At 39.6% G+C, this 22,628-nt stretch overlaps 2 pseudogenes; both read right to left on the reverse strand.

The window, feature by feature from the left end:
* Nucleotides 1–292: 292 nt before the first annotated feature.
* Nucleotides 293–2,849, reverse strand: LOC127495619 (C3a anaphylatoxin chemotactic receptor-like; annotated as a pseudogene).
* Nucleotides 2,850–12,138: 9,289 nt separating this feature from the next.
* LOC127496253 (C3a anaphylatoxin chemotactic receptor-like) lies at nucleotides 12,139–14,452 on the reverse strand (annotated as a pseudogene).
* Nucleotides 14,453–22,628: the final 8,176 nt, after the last annotated feature.

A 22,628-nucleotide genomic window follows, 5' to 3' on the forward strand; every position in this document is an offset into this window, starting at 1 on the left:
GATGCACGATCCCGTCAGAGGCAGCACGGACCCCCCTGGTCGGATGGTTTAACTCATACTGCTCCTCATTTATCGGCCGGTAGGGCTTTACGCATCCGATACAACGAGCATTGGTCTCCTGGAGCCTTGGTCTCCCATCAGATGTCACGAGAGCCCTCCCGATTGGTCGTTCCAAATTTCAGCTACCCATCATTTGTCGTTCGGCTAGTAGGGCCCGTCTGCCTGGTACAGTGATACGCTCCTGTCAGTGCCAACATGGGCTCTCCTGGTCAAGCAGCCAGGCTTCTTGAAATGCCAGTCCGCCAATTCTCGGCGTCTTTTGGGGGTCTTTAGTCTGGCGGCTGTCCTTTTTGCTCTTTTGCTTTTTGGGGGGAGTACTCTGGGTTCGGGCCAAAATTCTGAGCTCGGAGCCCTCTCCCCGGACAGCACGCCAAATACGCATAACTTTACTCTATTTAATTATATGGATATGTGAACTCGTGAAATGATGTTTTATTAACAAAATTCGGGAGGAGCAAGTTCAGATAATTAACCTAATTAGCACAGGTGGAGAGCATTCAGTTAATCAACTCAACCAATATCAAAAGGTATAAATTCAGCAGACTTACTTCTGTTCATCTGAGAGTTTATCAGCATCCCTCCTCCACCCCATCTCCTCATTTATAGTTCTATCTACTTTTACCACACCGTCCAGATGTTCGGACTGGGTTCGGGCCAAAATTCCGAGCTCGGAGCCCTCTCCCCAGACAGCACGCCAAATACGCATAACTTTACTCTATTTAATTATATGGATATGTGAACTCGTGAAAGTCCAGATGTTCTTCAGCAAACGCCGTCTCCAGCACCAGCAACAGAGACTGTTTAAGCTTTATCTTAAACTCCTCACACACAAACACATAGAGAATGGGGTTCAGACAGCTGTTTAGAAAAACCAGATAGGCACTGAATTTTATTGCTGTCAGAAATACGTTTTTATCATTGGCACTCCAGTTTTCCATTTTTATTGCACAAAAACAGCAAACATAGTATGGAAACCAACATATGTAAAAAGTTAGGATGATAGCGATAATGACCCGGTACGACTTGAGCTGCTTCCCCATTTTGAGGCGTTTGATTCGTACTCCAATAGCAATGTGTGAAGATGCAATGATCAGGAAGGGGATGAGAAAGCCCACTAAAAATTCATATGTGCCCAGAAACTTAGCAGGAAACACATTCACGATGAAAGGGATGTTGCATTTGATGGATGAAACCCACACAATCATGCAGATGATCCTGGCTCTAAGTACAGTTCAGTTATTTTGAGACCAAACAACCATCCATGTGCACAGCCATCGGTCCAAACTGATGACTACAAGAAAAAAAATGCTAGCAAACAGGTTTAGTGTTATCATCATGTATACATACATTACATACACTATACATTAAGGACATGCACAATGAAAAGTAGCAAATGAAAATTTGTATAATTAAGGACAATATGAAGATGAAGTCTGCAATCGCCAAGTTGAGAAACCAAACAGAGTTGACTGTCGTCTTCATTCTGCAGCCAGTCAGAAATATGACAAGTCCATTTCCAATGAACCCAACTACAAATGTGGCAGTGAAAATGCATATATAAAAGATCCCAAAGCTTAAGAACTTAGGCTGCATAGTGGTATAATTTGTTGTGCCTCTGGTCAAGTTTTCAGGTCCAAAACTTGTGGCAAAGCGAAAACACATGTGAGGGCTGCTTTTGGGTCTGTTTCACATCATCTTAACATTGTGGTGTTTCATGTGCAACATAATTTTTCGCATGCAGTTTCACACACCAAAATGCCATTTTCTTTAGATTTTGGGGATACAAACCTAAAATAAATCTATTTTGTTGTTGTTGTTGTTGTTCTCAAATCTTGATTAATGCAAATATTCTGAAGCAACAAAATGAAACACATCAACAGGGGCAGAAAAACAAAAAAATGCTTTCTTTTTCGATGAACTGACAAGCAAAAAGGATATTTAACATAAACTACAGTACCTCACATCGTTTCTGCTGTCTGAGTTAATCTTTAAAGAAATGTTTTGTCTTGTCATGAGGAGTCTCCATACTATTGAATAAGAAATTGTTGGCATTGTCTTCAAGCTTTATGTGGCCGTTACTGTGGCAATCAGTCATTAATGTGGAAATCAGTCACTTTATCACTTGATTTTTAGTGAGAAGATATAACAAATTGTGAAAGAAACAATTGTAAGTGAATTATGAATCAAAGCAACGAGTCCACAAAATGGCTGACTGAGTTTTGAAAACATACTGAATATAAAAAATGCACTTATTAGCTGTAATTTTTTTTTTTTTTTTTTTTTTTTCCGCAGCGTAAAGGTGGTTGGATGCAATAAAGAAAACCAGTCACAATTCACAATGCCAATAGATTTAAGAAAGAAGACCAAATGCAATTCAGTCTAACATTACAATTCTGTCATTCCAGCAGTTATAGGTGATATTTTGAAGGCATTGTTTGGACAAATGGCGTTGGCACCAGAAATGTATTTAATACCTTTCTAATCTGTAATCTAACTTTTGTACTTGCTTATTTATTTATTGTCCAGTTTTATTCTTTGAAGAATAACATGCCCCTTTTATAAATTATTAAAATGTAACAATTATTATATATTCAACAACACACTAAAGGTGATGATACATGGGGACACTTTTTTGAGCAATGTTGCCGGGCAATGTTGCTTGGGCACTTTCCTATTGAGAATGGGCAACAAATTTCTATCTGATACTTTAGATCGGTCGTGGGCCCTGTGTCTCACCTGGTTGCCCTTTGACGGAAACATTGCCCAGCAACATTGCTCAAAAAGTTGCTCCATGTATCACCTTAAGTGTAGCTCATTTTTAAACTGTGAGGCAAATGTATTCATGGGATACATTTCTATACAGACTTATGTTATATACAGACTAATATTATTATATTATGTTATATTATATTATTATATTTTGTGATGATACACTGAATAATACACATATTCAGTTCTTACCCATGTTTGAGCTGTTAATGAACTGGGAAAAGCCAAGTCTTGATCTTGGTATGTCTTCTTAGTCTTGCTGACAGATTGTTGGTTTTATACCAGACAGCAAACCCTGGTACTACATCCATAGACTGATTTGCTGTTACTGATAAGGACCATCAACAGACTTGATGAAAAGATTACAGATGTATATTGCATCACAGTGAGAAGTGGGCATGTACATACATCAGAGCCTTTCCTGCCACAGAATGTTCCTGTAGCTCATGGTGCTAGGATTCAATTCGAATGCATTTGAATGCAACTGTTAAAAAATGTATATCCCTTAAATGTTTTGGATAACAGTGCCAATGTGAATTGAATCATTCAATTATGTTTAAGTGATTAAACTGAGGTCACAAAAATAGTAGGCTATGTTTGGACTGAAGTAAAAATGAAACATTAATGACACACAAAGACAAGTGTTCATGTTAATTGTTTATCTAGATATTTCATTCGCAATGGGTAGAATTGCTGAAATATGCTCATTCTAAGAACCACACAGGTAGTTATACCATGCAAAAACTGCAACAATTCCACTAATTCAGGTAATAATTTGATCAGATTGTTATTAAACCATTTCCTTAGTGAAGGGTGTCTATTGCCTAATCATTGGGAAACAGACTGGATAGAGACTGTCTAGTCTGCTACCATCTTGTTCTTGTGATACATGAAAGTTAAAGTAAAAATAAAAAAATATAGCACACTTGTTTCAACGTGTGATTTCAAGTTGAAACAACAATTATTACTTTCGTTTAGGACAAAGAAACTTAATTTTCCCTGTTGCCTGGGCAATATAAACGTGTTTATGTCCACACACACAAAAAAAGAAGTTGAAATAACTAAATCACAAAATAATTTTTTAGCATCACAATTGACTGCTCTTTGATTTTTATTCTTTCAGATGGCTGACATGGTGAATGGCAAAGGGCAGAACGTATACAGGCTTCCTTTCCTGTCCAGTATATGTTCAGCTGGTGATCCTGCTAATCTCAGAATTCCACCATGACGTTTCCAAAACTCTTAAAGTGGTTGACCAATCACAACACACTGATCCAGCTGACCAATCAGAGCACACTGTGCTTTTCAGAAGGAGGGGCTTCATAGAGACAGGAACTAAACCGAGCGCTACTGACAGACTGAGAAGAGAGGTGCTGCAACCACATAAAATTTATGGAAAAATATGTTTTTTGAACATTCAAGCATGAAGACCCAAAAAACAAAATCAAGACTTTGTAAAAGGGCATAACAGGTTCTCTTTAAAGTTTGCAATAATTATGTGTTTCATGTGGCTGGAAGAAAATTAGAAGTACACACATCCCTAGTGTTTCTGAAGAAAATTAAAATGTCGAAATGAGAATGAAACAAAATTGTCCAGGCATGAAGCCTTCAAGGAGATTGAAATAGTTGTAATCAAAATGTTGAATTGAGAGTAAAAGATTTTGTAATCTTTTTTTCTTTTATTACAAAATAAATAAATAAATAAATAAAATGGATTTTTTAATAAATCTACAGTACTGAAAGTGAATTTTATATACAGGTGCTGGTCATATAATTAGAATATCATCAAAAAGTTGATTTATTTCACTAATTCCATTCAAAAAGTGAAACTTGTATATTATATTTATTCATTACACACAGACTGATATATTTCAAATGTTTATTTCTTTTAATTTTGATGATTATAACTGACAACTAAGGAAAATCCCAAATTCAGTATCTCAGAAAATTAGAATATTACTTAAGACCAATACAAAGAAAGATTTTTAGAAATCTTGGCCCACTGAAAAGTATGAACATGAAAAGTATCAGCATGTACAGCACTCAATACTTAGTTGGGGCTCCTTTTTCCTGAATTACTGCAGCAATGCGCCGTGGCATGGAGTCGATCAGTCTGTGGCACTGCTCAGGTGTTATAAGAGCCCAGGTTGCTCTGATAGTGGCCTTCAGCTCTTCTGCATTGTTGGGTCTGGCATATCGCATCTTTCTCTTCACAATACCCCATAGATTTTCTATGGGGTTAAGGTCAGGTGAGTTTGCTGGCCAATTAAGAACAGGGATACCATGGTCCTTAAACCAGGTACTGGTAGCTTTGGCACTGTGTGCATGCCAAGTAATGTTGGAAAATGAAATCTGCATCTCCATAAAGTTGGTCAGCAGCAGGAAGCACAAAGTGCTCTAAAACTTCCTGGTATACGGCTGCGTTGACCTTGGACCTCAGAAAACACAGTGGACCAACACCAGCAGATGACATGGCACCCCAAACCATCACTGACTGTGGAAACTTTACACTGGACCTCAAGCAACGTGGATTGTGTGCCTCTCCTCTCTTCCTCCAGACTCGGCGACCCTGATTTCCAAAGGAAATGCAAAATTTACTTTCATCAGAGAACATAACTTTGGACTACTCAGCAGCAGTCCAGTCCTTTTTGTCTTTAGCCCAGGCGAGACGATTCTGACGCTGTCTGTTGTTCAAGAGTGGCTTGACACAATGAATGCGACAGCTGAAACCCATGTCTTGCATACGTCTGTGCGTAGTGGTTCTTGAAGCACTGACTCCAGCTGCAGTCCACTCTTTGTGAATCTCCCCCACATTTTTGAATGGGTTTTGTTTCACAATCCTCTCCAGGGTGCGGTTATCTCTATTGCTTGTACACTTTTTTCTACCACATCTTTTCCTTCCCTTCGCCTCTCTATTAATGTGCTTGGACACAGAGCTCTGTGAACAGCCAGCCTCTTTTACAATGACCTTTTGTGTCTTGCCCTCCTTGTGCAAGGTGTCAATGGTCGTCTTTTGGACAACTGTCAAGTCAGCAGTCTTCCCCATGATTGTGTAGCCTACAGAACTAGACTGAGAGACCATTTAAAGGCAGGTGTTTTGAGTTAATTAGCTGATTAGAGTGTGGCACCAGGTGTCTTCAATAGTGAACCTTTTCACAATATTCTAATTTTCTGAGATACTGAATTTGGGATTTTCCTTAGTTGTCAGTTATAATCATCAAAATTAAAAGAAATAAACATTTGAAATATATCAGTCTGTGTGTAATGAATGAATATAATATACGAGTTTCACTTTTTGAATAGAATTAGTGAAATAAATCAACTTTTTGATGATATTCTAATTATATGACCAGCACCTGTATTTATTGAATAAACTGATTCGAAACAAAAGATCCATAAAGCTTCAAAGCTTCATGAAGCAGTGTTTTGAAATCACCCATCACTAGATATTGTTGAATATAGTTGTTATTTTGTATTTTTTGGTGCACAAAAAGTATTCTCATTGCTTCATAACATTAAGGTTGAACCACTGTAGTCACATGAACTGTTTTAAATACGTCTTTAGTAGCTTTCTGGGCATCTGAAAGTGTTAATTATCTTGCTGGCAATGCAGGCCTCACTGAGCCATCGGATTTTTTCAAAAATACCTTAATTTGTGTTCCGAAGATGAACAAAGGTCTTACGGGTGTAGAACGACATGAGGGTGAGTAATTAATGACAGGATTTTCATTTTCCATTTTTATTCATATTTGTACTTATTTAAAAAAAAATACCTGCATGTAATTACAGCTGTAATTAGATCGATGACACTGTTTACCCTTCTCCTACCTCTTAACTCACCCTTAAAAATAAACACAGCACCAAAACTGCATCCCACCTCAATATCAGCAAAAGTGATTTGCAATACAACATCCACACAATAAGTACATTGTACCTTATTGATTTATTGATTTATTTAGATGTAGCTAAAGACACCTAATGTAAAGTGTGACCAAAACACCTTGTTGTAACTAACACATTACCTCTGCTGTGATCCAGGTGACCGACTGAGAGTAGTACTTGAAGCAATGGAGTCCTAAGTTTGTCCATCCATAGGGGCATTTTTCAACTAAATTAACTGCATAGAGTACATACTGTACATGTTAGGGCTTTCGCAATATTCACAGCAAAGCATGTTTTTATTTTTCATTATTATTTTATGTAGCTTATTTTATGTTTGTGTGATTATGTGCCTAAATTGTGTACTTTGACACTGTAAATCCCTCATTAATCATGCAAATATTAATGAATGGAATATTGCACATTTCCAAAATGGAATAGCAAGGGTTTTACAATTAAATGTTTTGGTTACCTTCTGCATTCCCCATGGAGAAGTTAATAAAAAGAAGCATTAGACTTTCGCCATGATGAACCTGAAATGAACCTACAAATTAATAAGCAGGAAAAGTTAAATGTCTGCACTCATGTACTGCACACTGTGGATTCTCAGTGTATTTTATAGACAAATAACAAAGATACTTTAGAAATGTTATTCAGTAGGTTTTTGTTCCAAAAACTCACCTTGGTTTGGTTGTTGCCTTTAGAATCTCAGAAGAAGATTTTGTGATTTTGTTACAGTTATGTTCAGTTTGTCTTAGTTATCATGGACTTTTAGTTTGTTTTCATTCATTATCATGTGTTCCTTTGTTTGATTTTCCCACCACTCCTTTGTTATCATGCATGTCACCATCATTATGAATTTGTTTGCTTTAGCTGTGTTGAATTAATCATCTTGTTTGAGTTCCTGTTTAAGTTGTACCCTCACGTTCATTGTCTGTCTTGTCACGTTTATGACTATGTGTGTTGCTACCTTCTGTTTACCTTTTGTGTTATTAAACTCATGTTGGAACCTGATTCTTCATCTTGGTCTGTTTGCATACAATCACCCCATGACAGATCCAATAATGGATTTAAATGCCTAATTTATTTTGGTGGCTCAGGAGAGCTCCAATCTTTTGAACTTTATTGAAAAGTGTTCCTGTCTTGCCGTCACCTGCCCTCTTGATGATGAGACCCTGAAAAACCCGTGCTGGATCGGGGCTAATTTACATCAACATGTTGACCTCCCAGGCACCTCTGGACTTAACTGGACGGAAACCATCATTAGGTGTCTGGAGGACATCCGTCCCCGATCCAGAGCCCAGCCAGACCCAGAGCCCGAATCACCACCTTCAACCTCAGAGTGTTCGTGTGAGCCCCCCGCAGATGGAGAGGTGGAGCCCCATCGTGAGTCTGACCAGGGGTGTGAGCCTGCGACATCGGCGAACGTGGTTTACATAGCATCGCATCGGTGCTCCCTGGTTTTCATGGTGCATTGTGGGACTTTTTAGGGAGCCAGTAGCTGCGTCTCACGTTGAAGGCTGCATTCTTCATTCTTCGGAGGTTGCGGTCTCATTTAAGAAAAGTAACTGTTAGATTGCAAAGTATGAAAGAAATTACAGTATTTTAAACCTCATGAGGAATAACATTCAATTTTATTACGGTTACTTTTCTTAAAAAAGACATCCTTGATGACATATACAGCCTTCAAATGTGACCTCCGGTGGACGCAGCCTCCTAAATGAGATGCAGCCTGAGACTGGGGCTTAATTAGTAAAAAGCCACGGGTGTTCTCATTAAGATTTGGTCAGCCAATCAAATCACAGCAGAATTTTCTACAAACCATTATTAAATTATGTGTCACCAAAAACATGCATAGCTAGACAGGTAATAAACATAATATAGTAATCTAGTGTAATCTATAAATAATATACTGCTGAAATGTTGCAGGGATATGTAGCAATCAAAGTATTAATCATAATAATGTCAGACAGGCTATAAGTTATAAAAGAATGGTTAATAGGCGCTCTTTTTAGAATAAAATACATTTTGTCCTAATAAGTTTTGAAAATAACATCAAATCAATCACTGCTAACTATTTGTTTTTGTCTTATGGTACTTTTATTGCTGAAAACATGTCTGCTTTCTGCATGAAGCAAATTTAACCAGATGATCTTAAACTAGTAGCCTTGTTAAAAATTAAAATATGCATCAAGCTAAATTTAAGAAGCTAAAGTTCAGCTACATTTTACAATGTCTCCTCCACATAGGCTATTTCACATTACAGTATTTCACTGATGCTGGAGCATGGTGAGATAAATAGTCATGATAAATAATAATGTAAATATGAAAAGATATGATAAAATGATATAACCTGAAAACAACTTGGAGCTGTGGTCTGTTTGTACAATACAAGGGAACTGAGAAAAGGAAAACCAGGAAGACCGACAAATCCATATTTATGCTAGTTGTGATCCATGATAATCACTGATAATGGAGATAATATTGTACATTTTTAAAGACAGTTCAAAGATAGACATTTTTAAATATTTGCAAAACGTGTCAGCAGGCAAGTTATTTTCCATCATCACCTGAAAATTTAGTGATTTAATGAGTTTTAATTGTGAGATATAAAAAGGAAATATATTTCAAAATTATTATTTTTTTTTTATAAATTTATTAAGTATTAAAATGCAATGTATATACAGTGGTGGTCAGAATTATTGGCACCCTTGGTAAATATGATCAAAGATGACTGTAAAAATAAGTTCCAATCAACTAAAGATGTTACAAATCTGCCTGGAAGAGGACGTGTGTCTAAATCGTCCTAATGCGCGGTGAGGAGGAAAGTTTGAGTGGCCAAAGACTCTTCAAGGATCAAAGCTGGAGAATTACAGAGATTAGTTGAGTCTTGAGTCTCAGAAAGCCTAAAAAAAATGATCAAACAGCACCTACATTACCACAAGTTGTTCGGGAGGGTTTCAAGGAAAATCCTCTGCTTTCATCCAGAAACAATCTCCAGCATATTCAGTTGTCAGACATGACTGGAACTTCAAAAGGGACCGGCTTCTATGGTCAGATGAAACTAAAACAAGAGCTTTTTGGCAGCAAAACCACCAGATGGGTTTGGTGCACACATGGGAAAAAAAAGGTACCCCGTGTCCACGGTTAAATATACTGCTGGATCTTTAATGTTGTGGACCTGTTTTTTTGCTGGAGGTCCTGGACATCTTGTTCAGATACATGGTATCATGGATTCTATCAAATACCAACAGATAAAAAATCAAAACCTGACTGCTAGAAAACCAATACCTTCTGCTAGAAATCCTATAATGGGCCGTGGTTGGATCTTCAATCAGAACAATGATCCAAAACAAACATCAAAGCCAACACAAAAATGTGTCACTGAGCACAAAATGAAGCTTCTGCCATTGCCATCCCAGTCCCCTGACCTGAACCCTAAAGAAAATGAGTGGAGTGAACTGAAGAGAAGCACCAACATGGAGCTGCGAATCTGAAGGATCTGGGGAGATTCTGTATGGAGGAATGGTCTCTGATCTCTTGTCATGTGCTCTCCAAACTCATCAGGCATTAAGAAGACTCAGAGCTGTTATCTTGGCAAAAGGAGGTTGCAAAAAGTATCGAATAAAAGGGTGCCAATAATTGTGGCCAATGTGTTTTGGAGAAAAACATTTATTTCATAATGTGATTTTCCCCCCACTTTCAATTCTTTTCCTTCAATGAAAGGTTAGATTTTTACTAATTTTATGAATTAAAGATCAAAAGGATAAACCATGCAGATTTATTTTTACAGTCATCTTTGATCATATTTACCAAGGGTGCCAATAATTCTGACCACAACTGTAACTCTGACAATAATGTAGCATCAGTGTCATCTTGACCTTAGACACACTACCAGCCAGTTGCATTGATTGCATGTAATATGTAGGAAGAATTTTTCTGTTTCTGCTCTTTCTCCGACTGAGCTTTTCATTTTGGGGTTAACTATCCTTTTAAACTACATTAGCTAATCATAAAAAGTATGTTTTGGTCTGATTTTTCACACCTCCAAAGTACACTACAAAAAGAAAGAAAATGCAGTGAAGTCAAAATCTATGTATTTTCACACAATTACATTGAATGATGAAATAAGGAAGCACCCAGCAACATCTTTATATTTTGGGCTGTTGCGAGAGCGGTGGCCGAAATCACTGCTGCGGCAGTGAGGAATAAAGTTTAGTCTGCAAGCTGTTGAAAGAAGGCAGAGGCTCACAAAATGGGAGTTGGACCTGCATCACCATCACTGACAGATGAAGAGGAGATGGCCACAATACCAAGTATTGTAAGAATATTAAACTCCAACAGGAAAAAGAATAACTGTTGGTTTTGTATTTGTAGGAAAGATGAGCAAGTAAATTGTGAATAATTTGTGTTCATTTAATATATCTCAGACTACCTTTCCACCTGGCATCCTTCCATTCCGTACAGTAATCTGTTTCATTTTCGGAAGGTGCGATGATGGGAATATGCGTGTCATCAATGCATCCAACCACAACTGGAAATCCTCAAGGAAATTCTAATTATTAGCTTACTTACAGTGGCCGCATCAATATTTTATTAACTGAACATCATTTATTAGATTAGCCTCATTTAAACCGATTTCTACATCACTGACCTGCAGTCCTGAGAAACTCATCTGATGGGTTTGTTCCCAGGATACAACACAAAAATTCTCAGAAAGAATGTGAGAATGAGGCATACTTTCCTTACCGCTCTGCATACAACGCCCTTACTAATGTGATGTTAGGCCTAAAAATAAATATTATGTTAGGCCTCAAATAAATATGCATGTGGATGTGGGAAAAAAATAAAAAATAATATAAATAAAAAATTCATCTCTAAATATAGGCTAAATGTAACTCCCTATGAATTTTGCAGCAGTCTCTTATTTTTTTTTTTTAAATTACATATTACATATGCACAAATTACACATATTAATGAATGTTTTTGTAAAATCTAAAATATCTAAATAGCATTGACCCTTTTCACATTTCTGGGTTTCTCAGAAGTGGAAGTCGTCATATTTGGGTAAACTTCTATAGCGATGAATGAGAGACTTCATTAAATATATTTGTGTTCTCATTTGCTCAAATAGCAAAAGAAAAATGCCACATGTTTTCACAACTTTCAAAAAAAGGGAAAAAAATATAGAGAAACTGATAACAGAAGAGAGAAATATGTCTATTTTACCGTCACTTCCACAGCTGTTGTATTAGAAATATTCTCACTGCATAACTTTTTTTTTTTTTTTTTTTTTTGTAATTTATACATAATTAAAAAAAAAAAGAAAATATACAAAACTTTGCAGGATTTATGATGCTGGTGATGTCATCACAGTCTGTGAAAAAGGTCCATCGTCATAAATTGGTTGCAATGAGGAGAAAAGGATCTACATGCAGCAGTCTGTATTTTATTAACACAGAACAACAAACTTGAACAAAGTGAAGCAGAACTGACAATGAACTGAAAGAAACAGGGCTTAAATAGACAGAACAAACCAATCAAAGAATCATGAAACAACATGTGACCACTTAATCAAACAGTTTGTAACCTATAAAGACTAACAGAAACTGAGAAACAAGAAAACCGAGGCACAGAACTGAAACATAATACAATCCCATCCAAATTGCTGTTTTTTAAATTGCTGCCCCTATTATGCCTTTTTTAAGGTTCCTAATATTGTTTTGGGAGTCTCCTACAACAGGTCTACATGCATGCAAGGTCAAAAAACACTTTTGTCATAATATACATTTAATTTCACCTGAGTTTTCAATGTTTTGTAAACGATTTGTTAGAAGCAGTTAAAAGAATCAGTCTCTCTAAACCCCTCCTTTCCGTGAGTCTACACTGCTCTGATTGGTCAGATGGCCCAATCCTTTGTGATTGGTCTACTGCGCGCCCATTGCTATAACTGAATGACAGCTATCAATTCGCAAGACATTGTATACAATGTATGGACAGAAAAGATAGCATCGATTTTACCGTATCAATTCAAGCCTGAATCCGACGATGAAAAGTAGTAGATCAACCAGAAACTGATTCGCAATCACGACTGGAGTAGGACGTTTCTCTATAGTAATGCCAAGTTTACATTACAGGATTTTAAGCCCGATTTGCAAGTTAACGAGCTTGCCGACAAGTCGGGCTGTGATCAGGGGAAAATCAGCAAATGACCGGCACTCGCCAGTCTTTATGTGTGAACATCAAAGAGGCTCGCTGACGCGTCACCGACACCTCACTGATGCCAGACAAATATCTAGCATGCTAAATATCTGGACCTGTCGACCAACTCGATAACCTGTGGTGTCACGTGTCGCGACGAGACAGCCAATGAAAAAAAAAAAGAAGACCAAGCGTTTTGTGAATCCTGCGTTAAACTCCCCGAGGTTTGAGAAGCAGTCATCAGTAAAATGACAGCAACACAACAAAAGATTGTACTGCTGTGGTATTGAAAATAATAATTTTCCCTGGCGCCTGTGTACGCAATAAGTGGGCGGGCAATATGTTAATGTTTCGCTGTGACGTCACAACGAAACGGCATGGGATTTGTTTTACTAACGACTTGTTTAATTGACTCAGAGTCGAATCTTACTTTTGAGAGACAGTAACGGTGCACTTTCAGATTTAAAACTTTGCAGGATGTTTTCATTCACTTAGAGCTATGTTACACACTACATGAAAGGTAATTTTCAAAAATCCATAATAGGGGCACTTTAAAAGCATTGATACGGACTACAGTGGCTGATGTGATAGTGAGAATCACATAGTTATGGTGGTCACAATCATGTAGAGACTGTTTTTCTACATATCTAACAATTCAAAGGTGTTCTTCTTGTTCTGCTCATCCTTTTGTATCTGCCTTCCTCTAAATATCAGATGTTCTTCAGAAAACGCCGTCTCCAGCACCAGCAGCAGAGACTGTTTCATCTTCTTCTTATACTGATCACACATGAACACATAGAGAATGGGGTTCAGACAGCTGTTTAGAAAAACCAGATAGATACTGAACACAAATGCTGTCCAAAATACTTTTTTTATCATTGGCACTCTTGTTATCCATTTCTGGATTTCCAATCATTGTTGCACAAACAGAGTATGGAAAGCAACATATGAAAAAAGTCAGGATGATAGCGATAATGACCCGGTACGACCTGTGCTGCTTCCCCATTTTGAGGCGTTTGATTCGTACTCCAATAGCAATGTGTGAAGATGCAATGATCAGGAACGGGATGAGAAAACCCACTAAAAATACATATGTGCCCAGAAACTTAGCAGGAAACACATTCACAGTGAAGAAAGGGATGCAATAGTCAATGGATGAAACCCACATAGTCATGCAGATGATCCTGGCTCTCAGTACAGTTCGGTTATTTTGAGACCAAACAACCATCCATGTGCACAGACATCGGTCCAAACTGATGGCCACAAGAAAAAAAATGCTAGCAAACTGGTTTAGTGATATCATCATGGAGAAAACATACATTAAGGATGAAAAGTAGCCAATAAAAGGTAATATTATTATGGACAATATGAAGATAAAGTCTGCAATCGCCAAGTTGAGAAACCAAATAGAGTTGACTGTCGTCTTCATTCTACAGCCAGTCAGAAATATGACAAGCCTGTTTCCAGTGAAACCAACTATGAAGGTGGCAGCGAAAATACATATTAAAAAGATCCTAAATCCTAAGGATCCCATAGGATGCATAGTGGTATAATCCGCCTCTGATCAAGTTTTCAGGTCCAAAACTTGTGGTATCTACTCAAAGAAAAGAGAGAGAAAACAGGTGTGGGCTGCTTTAGGGTCTGTTTCGGATGTATCATCTTAACCTTGTGGTGTTTCATGGGCAACATAATTTTTCCATGCAGTTTCACACACCAAAATCCCATTTTCCTAAAATTCTGGATATAAAAACCTAAAATATAACTTTTTTTGTTGTTGTTTTCAAATCTTGTTCAATGAAACAAATGAAACGCATCGACAGGAAAAAAAAAAAAATGCTTTCTTTTTCCATAAACTGACAGAAGGATATTTGACATAAACTACAGGACTTCACATCATTTCTGCTGTTTGATTTCATCTTTAAAGAAATATTTTGTCTTGGCAGAACATTTTTGGCAACTTTTGGCATTGTCCTCACGCTTTATGTGGACATTAATGTGGAAATTAGTCATTAATGTGGAAATCAGTCACTTCATCACTTGATTTTTAGTGAGAAGATATTACAAATTGTGAAAAATGAGTGAATTGTGAATCAAAGCAATGAGGTCACAAAATTGGCTAACTGAAATATTTGAAAACATGCTAAATATTGAAAATTGCACTTATTAGCAGTACTAAACTCAAGACTTTTTAAAGGAATAGTTCACCATAAAATGAAAATGTACTCACCCTGGTGTTGTTCTAATGCTGTATGCCCTTTTTCTTTTTCTGATAAAAAAAAAAAAAAAAAAGGCAGTGAATAGCAACCAGCATCAAGCTTTTATAAAAAGCTTGCACAGGATCATTCTGTGATACTTTTGTGTATTTTTTAAAAAACTATTCACTGTCATTATATGGATGAGCGCAAGCTGGACATGTTTTGAATATTCTCCTTTTGTAGTCCAAAAAAGAAAGAAGGGCATACACCAAGAACAACACCAAGGTGAGTAAATAATGACTTAATTTTCATTTTAGGGTGGACTATACCTTTAATGTTTTTACAGTGTAATGGTGGAAAAGGCCAATTCACACTGCACTGACAGACACAGACCAACGGTGACAGTCACCAGATTACAGCACGTCACTTATCAAACATTCTAATTCCGATTCAATCAGTGAAAACAAGCACCAACAGACGGCAACAGACTCCGACAGGTAACACACTGATCCGACAAAACCCGACAAAGTGTCTGTTGACGTCTGTTGGTGTTGTGTGAATTGATCTTTAGATGCAATACAGAAAGCAAACAGATTTAATAAAGAAGACCAAATGAAATTCAGTCTAACATTATATATATATTTTTAAATGCCACTGCATGCACAAAAAGTTTATTTAATACTTTCCTATTCTGTAATCTAATATTTGTGCTTATTTATGTATTGTCCAGTTTTATTCATTTGAACAATAATATCGTTACTGTAAAGGACCATTACCAGACATGATGAAATGATTACAGAAGTATGGCATCACAGTGGGAAGTGGGCATTTACAGCAAAACCTTTCCTGTCACAGAATGTTCCTGTAGCTCAAACATAGAGCATGGTGCTAGAATTCAATTCGAAAGCATGAACTGGTAAAAATGTATATACCTTAAAGGCAATGTAAGTTGTTTTGGTGTGACAAACAGGAAACGGAACCCAAGGAAAAACAACACAGAGTCCACAGATAGAACATAACTGTTACAAACAGGCCTACACAATACAATTACCAATTTCTGGTTGTTAATAAGGCATGCATGTCAGCTGTTTTTACATTAATGGCACAGTTAATCTATAATTTTTTTTGTCTACACAGCTTCTTTATACGTTAAATTACATTGCAGTTTCCTTTTTTTTTGTAAATGTAATTTAATAAATGTAAATATTGGATTCTGTGAATGTTTCATTTAACCCTCAAGTGTCAAAGATTGGGTCATTTCTATTCCTGTTCCACTCTGATTTGTGTTTGGATTGGGAATGTTGTGAGAGGAGAGCCAGGTGTTCCTCTGCGAATGCACTCTTGAACACCATCACTAAAGACTGCTTGGGCTTTTTCTGAAAATCTTCACACATGAATACGTACAAGAAGGGATTCAGACAGCTGTTCAAGTAGGCAAGACTGATTATAAAGAGCTCTATCTGGTCGAAAACCTTCTTGAAGCTGTTCAGCTTGTCTGATGGGTTTGTTGCATTCATTTCATGCAACCACACTTCAAGGAATTTGTGAACATAAAAGGGAAGCCAGCAGAAGACAGGATTACAGCCAGGATAATACGGAAGGGTTTTAGTTTATTGTTTTTCTGGAGGCGCTTAAAGGTGCAATATGTACATTTTTGCAGTAAAATATCCAAAAACCACTAGGCCAGTGTTATATATTTTGTTCACTTGAGTACTTACAATATCCCAAATGTTTCAAACTATTTGTAAATCGTGAGAAAATTGCAATTTTAACCAAGTTGTGAATTGCGTCATACCCACGTTTACCCTCAGTCAGCCTTGGTTTCTGGTTTTATTTTGTAGAAACAATGGAAACACCAAAGATGCTTTAATATATTACACTTTTTAATAGACAAGGCAACAACTGTTTTGATATATTTTTAGACAGAAAACTAATTGTTCTTATATAGCTCAACACGTTTAGTCTTATTGTTTAAATCTAATTTTCTTGATTTTTTGCCAGGACCATGCTTTACCATGCCTCAGAGAAAAACACTATTTTGTCAAGTAGCTAACATAGCATAATTGTTATGGTACAGAAGGGGATGGAGACACATGGAATAGTTAATAAGTTTATTGAACAACCAGGATGGCAGGCAGAGTGCAGGTGAGTGATAGCAGGTGGAATAGTTGACAGATGTGATTGTAGAACTGATACTTGTCTTGTATTTGCAGGAATGGCAGACCGCTGGCAGACTTGGTTCCTCGGCTTCACCAGGCTCTGTGGAAAAAGTGACAGAAGGATGATGAGGCTTTAAAAGTGATACATGGAAAGTAGGGTGAATCTTATACTCAGGTGGGAGCTGGAGCTGGTAAGTGACGGGGTTAATCTGCCGGACGATGGTGAAGGGGCCAATGAACCTGGGACTCAGCTTCCTGCAGGGCAGGCACATACTGATGTCCCTCATTGACAGCCAGACCTTCTGTCCTGGTTGGTAGTTAGGTGCGTCGGAGCGTCGAAGGTCGACCGTCATCCTACGCCTGCGTAGGGCCCATTGGAGCTGATGGTGTGCTGAGTCCCAGACCCTCTCGCTCTCTCTGAACCAGTAGTCGACCGCTGGAACATCCGAGGGTTCTCCAGTCCAGGGGAACAGTGGGGGTTGATAGCCGAGCACGCACTGGAACGGGGTGAGTCCGGTGGTAGGCTGACGAAGCGAGTTCTGGGCGTACTCTGCCCAACCCAGGAACTGGTTCCAAGAGTCCTGGTGGCCGTGACAGAAGGTACGCAGGAAGCGACCGATCTCCTGTATCTTCTGCTCCGTCTGCCTGTTCGTCTGGGGATGGTAGCCTGAGGAGAGGCTTACGGTCACACCTAGGAGATTGAAGAAAGCTTTCCAGACTCTGGAGATAAACTGTGGCCCTCGGTCTGATACAATGTCCTCAGGAATTCCAAAGTATCTGAAAATACAGTTAAACATTAGTTCAGCAGTCTCCATAGCAGTAGGCAATCCTCTTAGAGGAATTAGATGACATGACTTCGAGAATCTATCCACAACCACAAGAATGCATGTGCAGTTGTCAGATACTGGGAGGTCAGTGATGAAATCAACCCCTAGGTGTGACCAGGGACGATTCGGAACGGGCAGAGGCTGGAGTTTGCCGGAGGGAAGATGGCGTGGACTCTTTGAGATGGCGCATTCCTTGCATCCTTGCACGTACCTTCTAACGTCAGATGCCATATTCGGCCACCAGAAGTGTTGTTTAAGCAACGAGAGGGTTTCATTGACCCCAGGGTGGCCAGTGCCCAGTGATGAGTGGGATGCGTGGATGAGGGGAGTGCGGCATGTCCGGGTGACGTGGAGCAAACCTGGGGGGCAACCCAGCGGAGCGTTGGTGGAGGCATTGGACTCAGGAAGGGTCTCTTCAGACCAGACTATCAGATTAACAAAGATCTTCTCCGGTAGGATGGGCTCTGGGATTTCAGGGTTATCATCGGGACCATGAATACGAGAGAGAGCATCAGCCTTTACGTTCTTGGATCCTGGGCGGTAAGTGATGGAGAAATTGAACCGGGTAAAGAACAGAGCCCACCTTGCTTGACGAGGGTTTAATCTCTTTGCATCTCGAAGGTATTCCAGGTTCTTATGGTCTGTGAAGACCACAAACGGGTGTTTAGCTCCTTCGATCCAATGCCTCCACTCCTCTAGGGCAAGCTTGATGGCCAGAAGCTCCCTATTCCCGATGTCATAGTTTACTTCCACCGGGTTGAGTTTGCGGGAGAAGAAGGCACATGGGTGCAGTCTACTTGGGCTCCCCTGCTGCTGGGATAGGACCGCTCCCACTCCGGTGGTGGAGGTGTCAACTTCCACAACGAAAGGCTTGTCTGGATCAGGATGTACCAGGAGGGGAGCGGTGGTGAAGGCTTTCTTGAGCCTGTCAAAGGCGTGGGTGGCGGCTGAAGTCCAGGACAGAGACTTGGGCTTACTGCGCAGGAGATCCCTGAGGGGAGTGGTGATGATACTGTAACCTTGGATGAAATGGCGATAGAAATTGGCAAATCCAAGAAACCTTTGAAGTTCTTTCACTGATGTGGGAATGGGCCAGTCCTTTATGGCAGAGACCTTCCTCTCATCCATCCGGATGCCACTGCAAACGATGTAGTAGCCAAGGAACTGCACTGAGGGCTGGTGGAAGGTACACTTTTCGGCCTTTAGGAACAGGTCGAACTCCCTCAGGCGTTACAGGAACTCCGCAACGTGGTGGCGATGGTCGGCCAGGCTCCGGGAGTATATCAAGATGTCATCGATGTACACTAGGACTGACTTGTGCAGGAACTCCCTGAGCACCTCATGGATGAAATCCTGGAATATGGAGGGGGCGTTGACAAGTCCATACGGCATGACCAGGTATTCATAGTGGCCAGTAGGGGTCACAAAGGCCATCTTCCATTCGTCCCCCTCAAGTATCTGGATGAGGTTATACACGCTGCGGAGGTCCAACTTGGTGAACACAGTGGCACCTCAGAGATGTTCTAATGCAGAGGGGATGAGAGGAAGTGGGTATCTGAACTTTACTGTTATTTTGTTGAGGGCTATGTAATCTATGCAGGGCCACAAGCCTCCGTCCTTCTTCGCCACAAAAAAGAAGCTTGATGCAGCAGGGGAAGTAGACGGGCGTATGTAGCCTTGGGACAGGGCCTCTTTGATATATTCCTCCATGGCCTTTTCCTCCGGGATGGAAAGTGAGTATATCTTTCCTTTGGGCACTGGCTCTCCGGGAAGCAGATCAATGGCCATGGCCAGTGTGGAGGCAGCGTGGAGGCTTTCTTGGGACAGAAGACATCACTGAAGTCGGAGTAACATTCCGGGATGTCCATGGAGCGTTTCTCTAGGGGACTTTCAATAGACGTAGCACAGACTGGTAATTCTTCAGAACGCAGAGAACTTGGGACAGGAAACTCAGGAAAACAGTTCTCGAAACATTTGTCACCCCATTTCAGGATTTCTCCCGTCTTCCAAGAGATGACAGGATTATGCTGCTCCAACCATGGGCGCCCTAAAATCACGTCAGCGGTGGAATTCTCCAGAACCAGCAGATGGATGTCTTCTATGTGGAGGATGCCAACTTGGAGTGAGATGGGGCCGACGCTGTAGCGCACATGTCGTAAGGGTCTTCGAGTTACCGAGTGGATTTGGTAAATCGACAGCATGGCTGTTGTTTTAAGTTGGAGCTGGCAGCAGAGTGCTCCAGAGATGAAATTCAAAGACTTCCTTGAAGTGAGCGGTGAAACTGGAGTGAGACTGGGTGATCGGATTTTTCTGTGACCAGAGCGGTTCCGCCCAGCGAAGTGCCTTGCCATCGAGTTGAGAGATTATGAACGCTACCTTAGCGTGATCATCGGGATACAAGTGCGGTTGCATCTCCAGGACCAGCGAACACTGCAGGAAAAAGCCGTTGCAATCCTCCGCCGAACCAGAGAAGGGTGCCGGTTTGGCCATGGGACTAGCTACTGCAGATGGAGAAGGAGAGGTGGCGGTGAATGTGGAAGTGAGAGTTGGTGCAGATGCCGGGGAAGTGCTGGAGAGTGCTCGTTGGAGAACATCAACAAGTTCCTGGAAGGGATACGGGGCGCTCATCCTGGCTGTTCGGCGGTGTTGGTCCGGTCTTCTGTTACGGTACAGAAGGGGACAGAGACACAGATGGAATAGTTAATAAGTTTATTGAACAACCAGGATGGCAGGCAGAGTGCAGGTGAGTGATAGCAGGTGGAATAGTTGACAGATGTGATCGTAGAACTGATACTTGTCTTGTATTTGCAGGAATGGCAGACCGCTGGCAGACTTGGAGCAGATCAGACACAGAGTAACTCACAGGAGATGAGGAGAACACAGGGGACGAGGAAACACGTTGAAGACAGGTGAGTATCTTCGTTGGAGTCCTTAAGGTAAGCAGACAGGTAAGTCTATGTGATAACGAGACCGGACAGTGACTGAGTGTGAGCTAGTGTCCTTTATGGTGCTGTTGATGAGGGTGCTGATTGATGTCAGGTGTGCGTGGTTAGTACTCCAGTGATCACGTGCGCTGTGTCTGTGTGAGGGTAGGGCCTGGCGTGTCTGTGACAATAGATGCAGCTTTATTTTTAGTAACAGTAATACAGAATTTTCTCCATCATACAATACGTTTTAAAATTGCATGCTATATATCAACACAAGCCATCCAGTGTCTCACCGACCGAACGCAACATTCTCAAATGTATCTAATAGGTTGTTTGCAATCACGTGGTTCTGGTGACACGTGAAATTAATGTGGAGGGCAAGCAGTGAAAATTAGAATGGAAGAGATAGGGCAAAGTCCGTACTGTGCTGGTTTAGAAAGGGTTTAGAAAGGTAAACAGAAAATTACAACATATTTTGGATGTGAACCTTATGTTATGAAGAGGAGCGATTTTTCTACTGAATTGAAAGACTTGACTGCCATCGAGACAGTAGATATAGAAAATGTGAAGCTGCCATCACGCCGCGTTCAGGTCTGGGTTTGTTTATATCGCGCTGCCTTTCTACTAGTGACGTTAAGGACAGTATTTTTGATTTTCTGTCGTGATTGTGAAAAATGTCGCCATTGTAGGTCATTTATGCTGAATTGAGAATTGCAACAGAAGCTCACATCATCGTTCAGGGAAAAAAACTGGACGGTGTAATTTTCGCCTTTTCTAAGTGTAAAAACACTAAGGGAAGCAGGTGGTGACGGGGAGACGCCGTATATCAAATCTTATAATGTCACTCCCTATAACTCAATAAAATAATCACATAGCTGAGTGTTTTTGAAAGTGTTGTATTTTGTTTGGTTTAATAATTAACACTATATTTGCAAGTATGACTCTCACTCCGCTTGTGAATGAGTAACTTGCACGCAGCCACTTCAAAACTGTGCACAAGCTTCTATGGGTTTGATTTTGGTTGTCATTTGTTGAAATAAATACTAATAATAATAATAACACAGTGTGTCGGTGTCTGTAATAGACTGTAATAAAGGGTGTCTGTCCGCTGAATGCCCCTCCGATTCTCCTCCGTGGTCATATGGGAAAGTGAATATTTACAAAGAAAACATTAAAACTACAGTTACATTTACACCCTTCCAACAAAGAAATGGATCGACTTCTGTCAGCTTGTTGAACACATTTTTTTTTTTTTTTTTTTGGACATTTTCTACCATATGATGGCTGAAGCAGCAGCACGTGAAGTGAAAACACCAAATGATCATGCAATGGGATAAAATATCTTCTCTTCCCTGCAGACGATACCATGAAGAATGTGATTATTTAACCAAGTCAAAAACAAAAAAGGTAATTAACAGGTATCCATATTCATTTCAATATCAGCAGACGCAAAACGCTATAGAAGGTGACAACGTTTAAAGTTAAAAAATGATATAAGGTACGTAAACGATAAAAGCTCATTGTGGTTTCTCAGTTTGATAGATTTGAGCAACCATGAACGACGCCAAACAAAGGAATTTTGAGTTTGTGATAGGATTCCTATAGAAAAAT

The sequence above is a fragment of the Ctenopharyngodon idella genome, chromosome 15 (assembly GCF_019924925.1).
Source record: "Ctenopharyngodon idella isolate HZGC_01 chromosome 15, HZGC01, whole genome shotgun sequence".
Taxonomy (NCBI): Eukaryota; Metazoa; Chordata; class Actinopteri; order Cypriniformes; family Xenocyprididae; genus Ctenopharyngodon; species Ctenopharyngodon idella.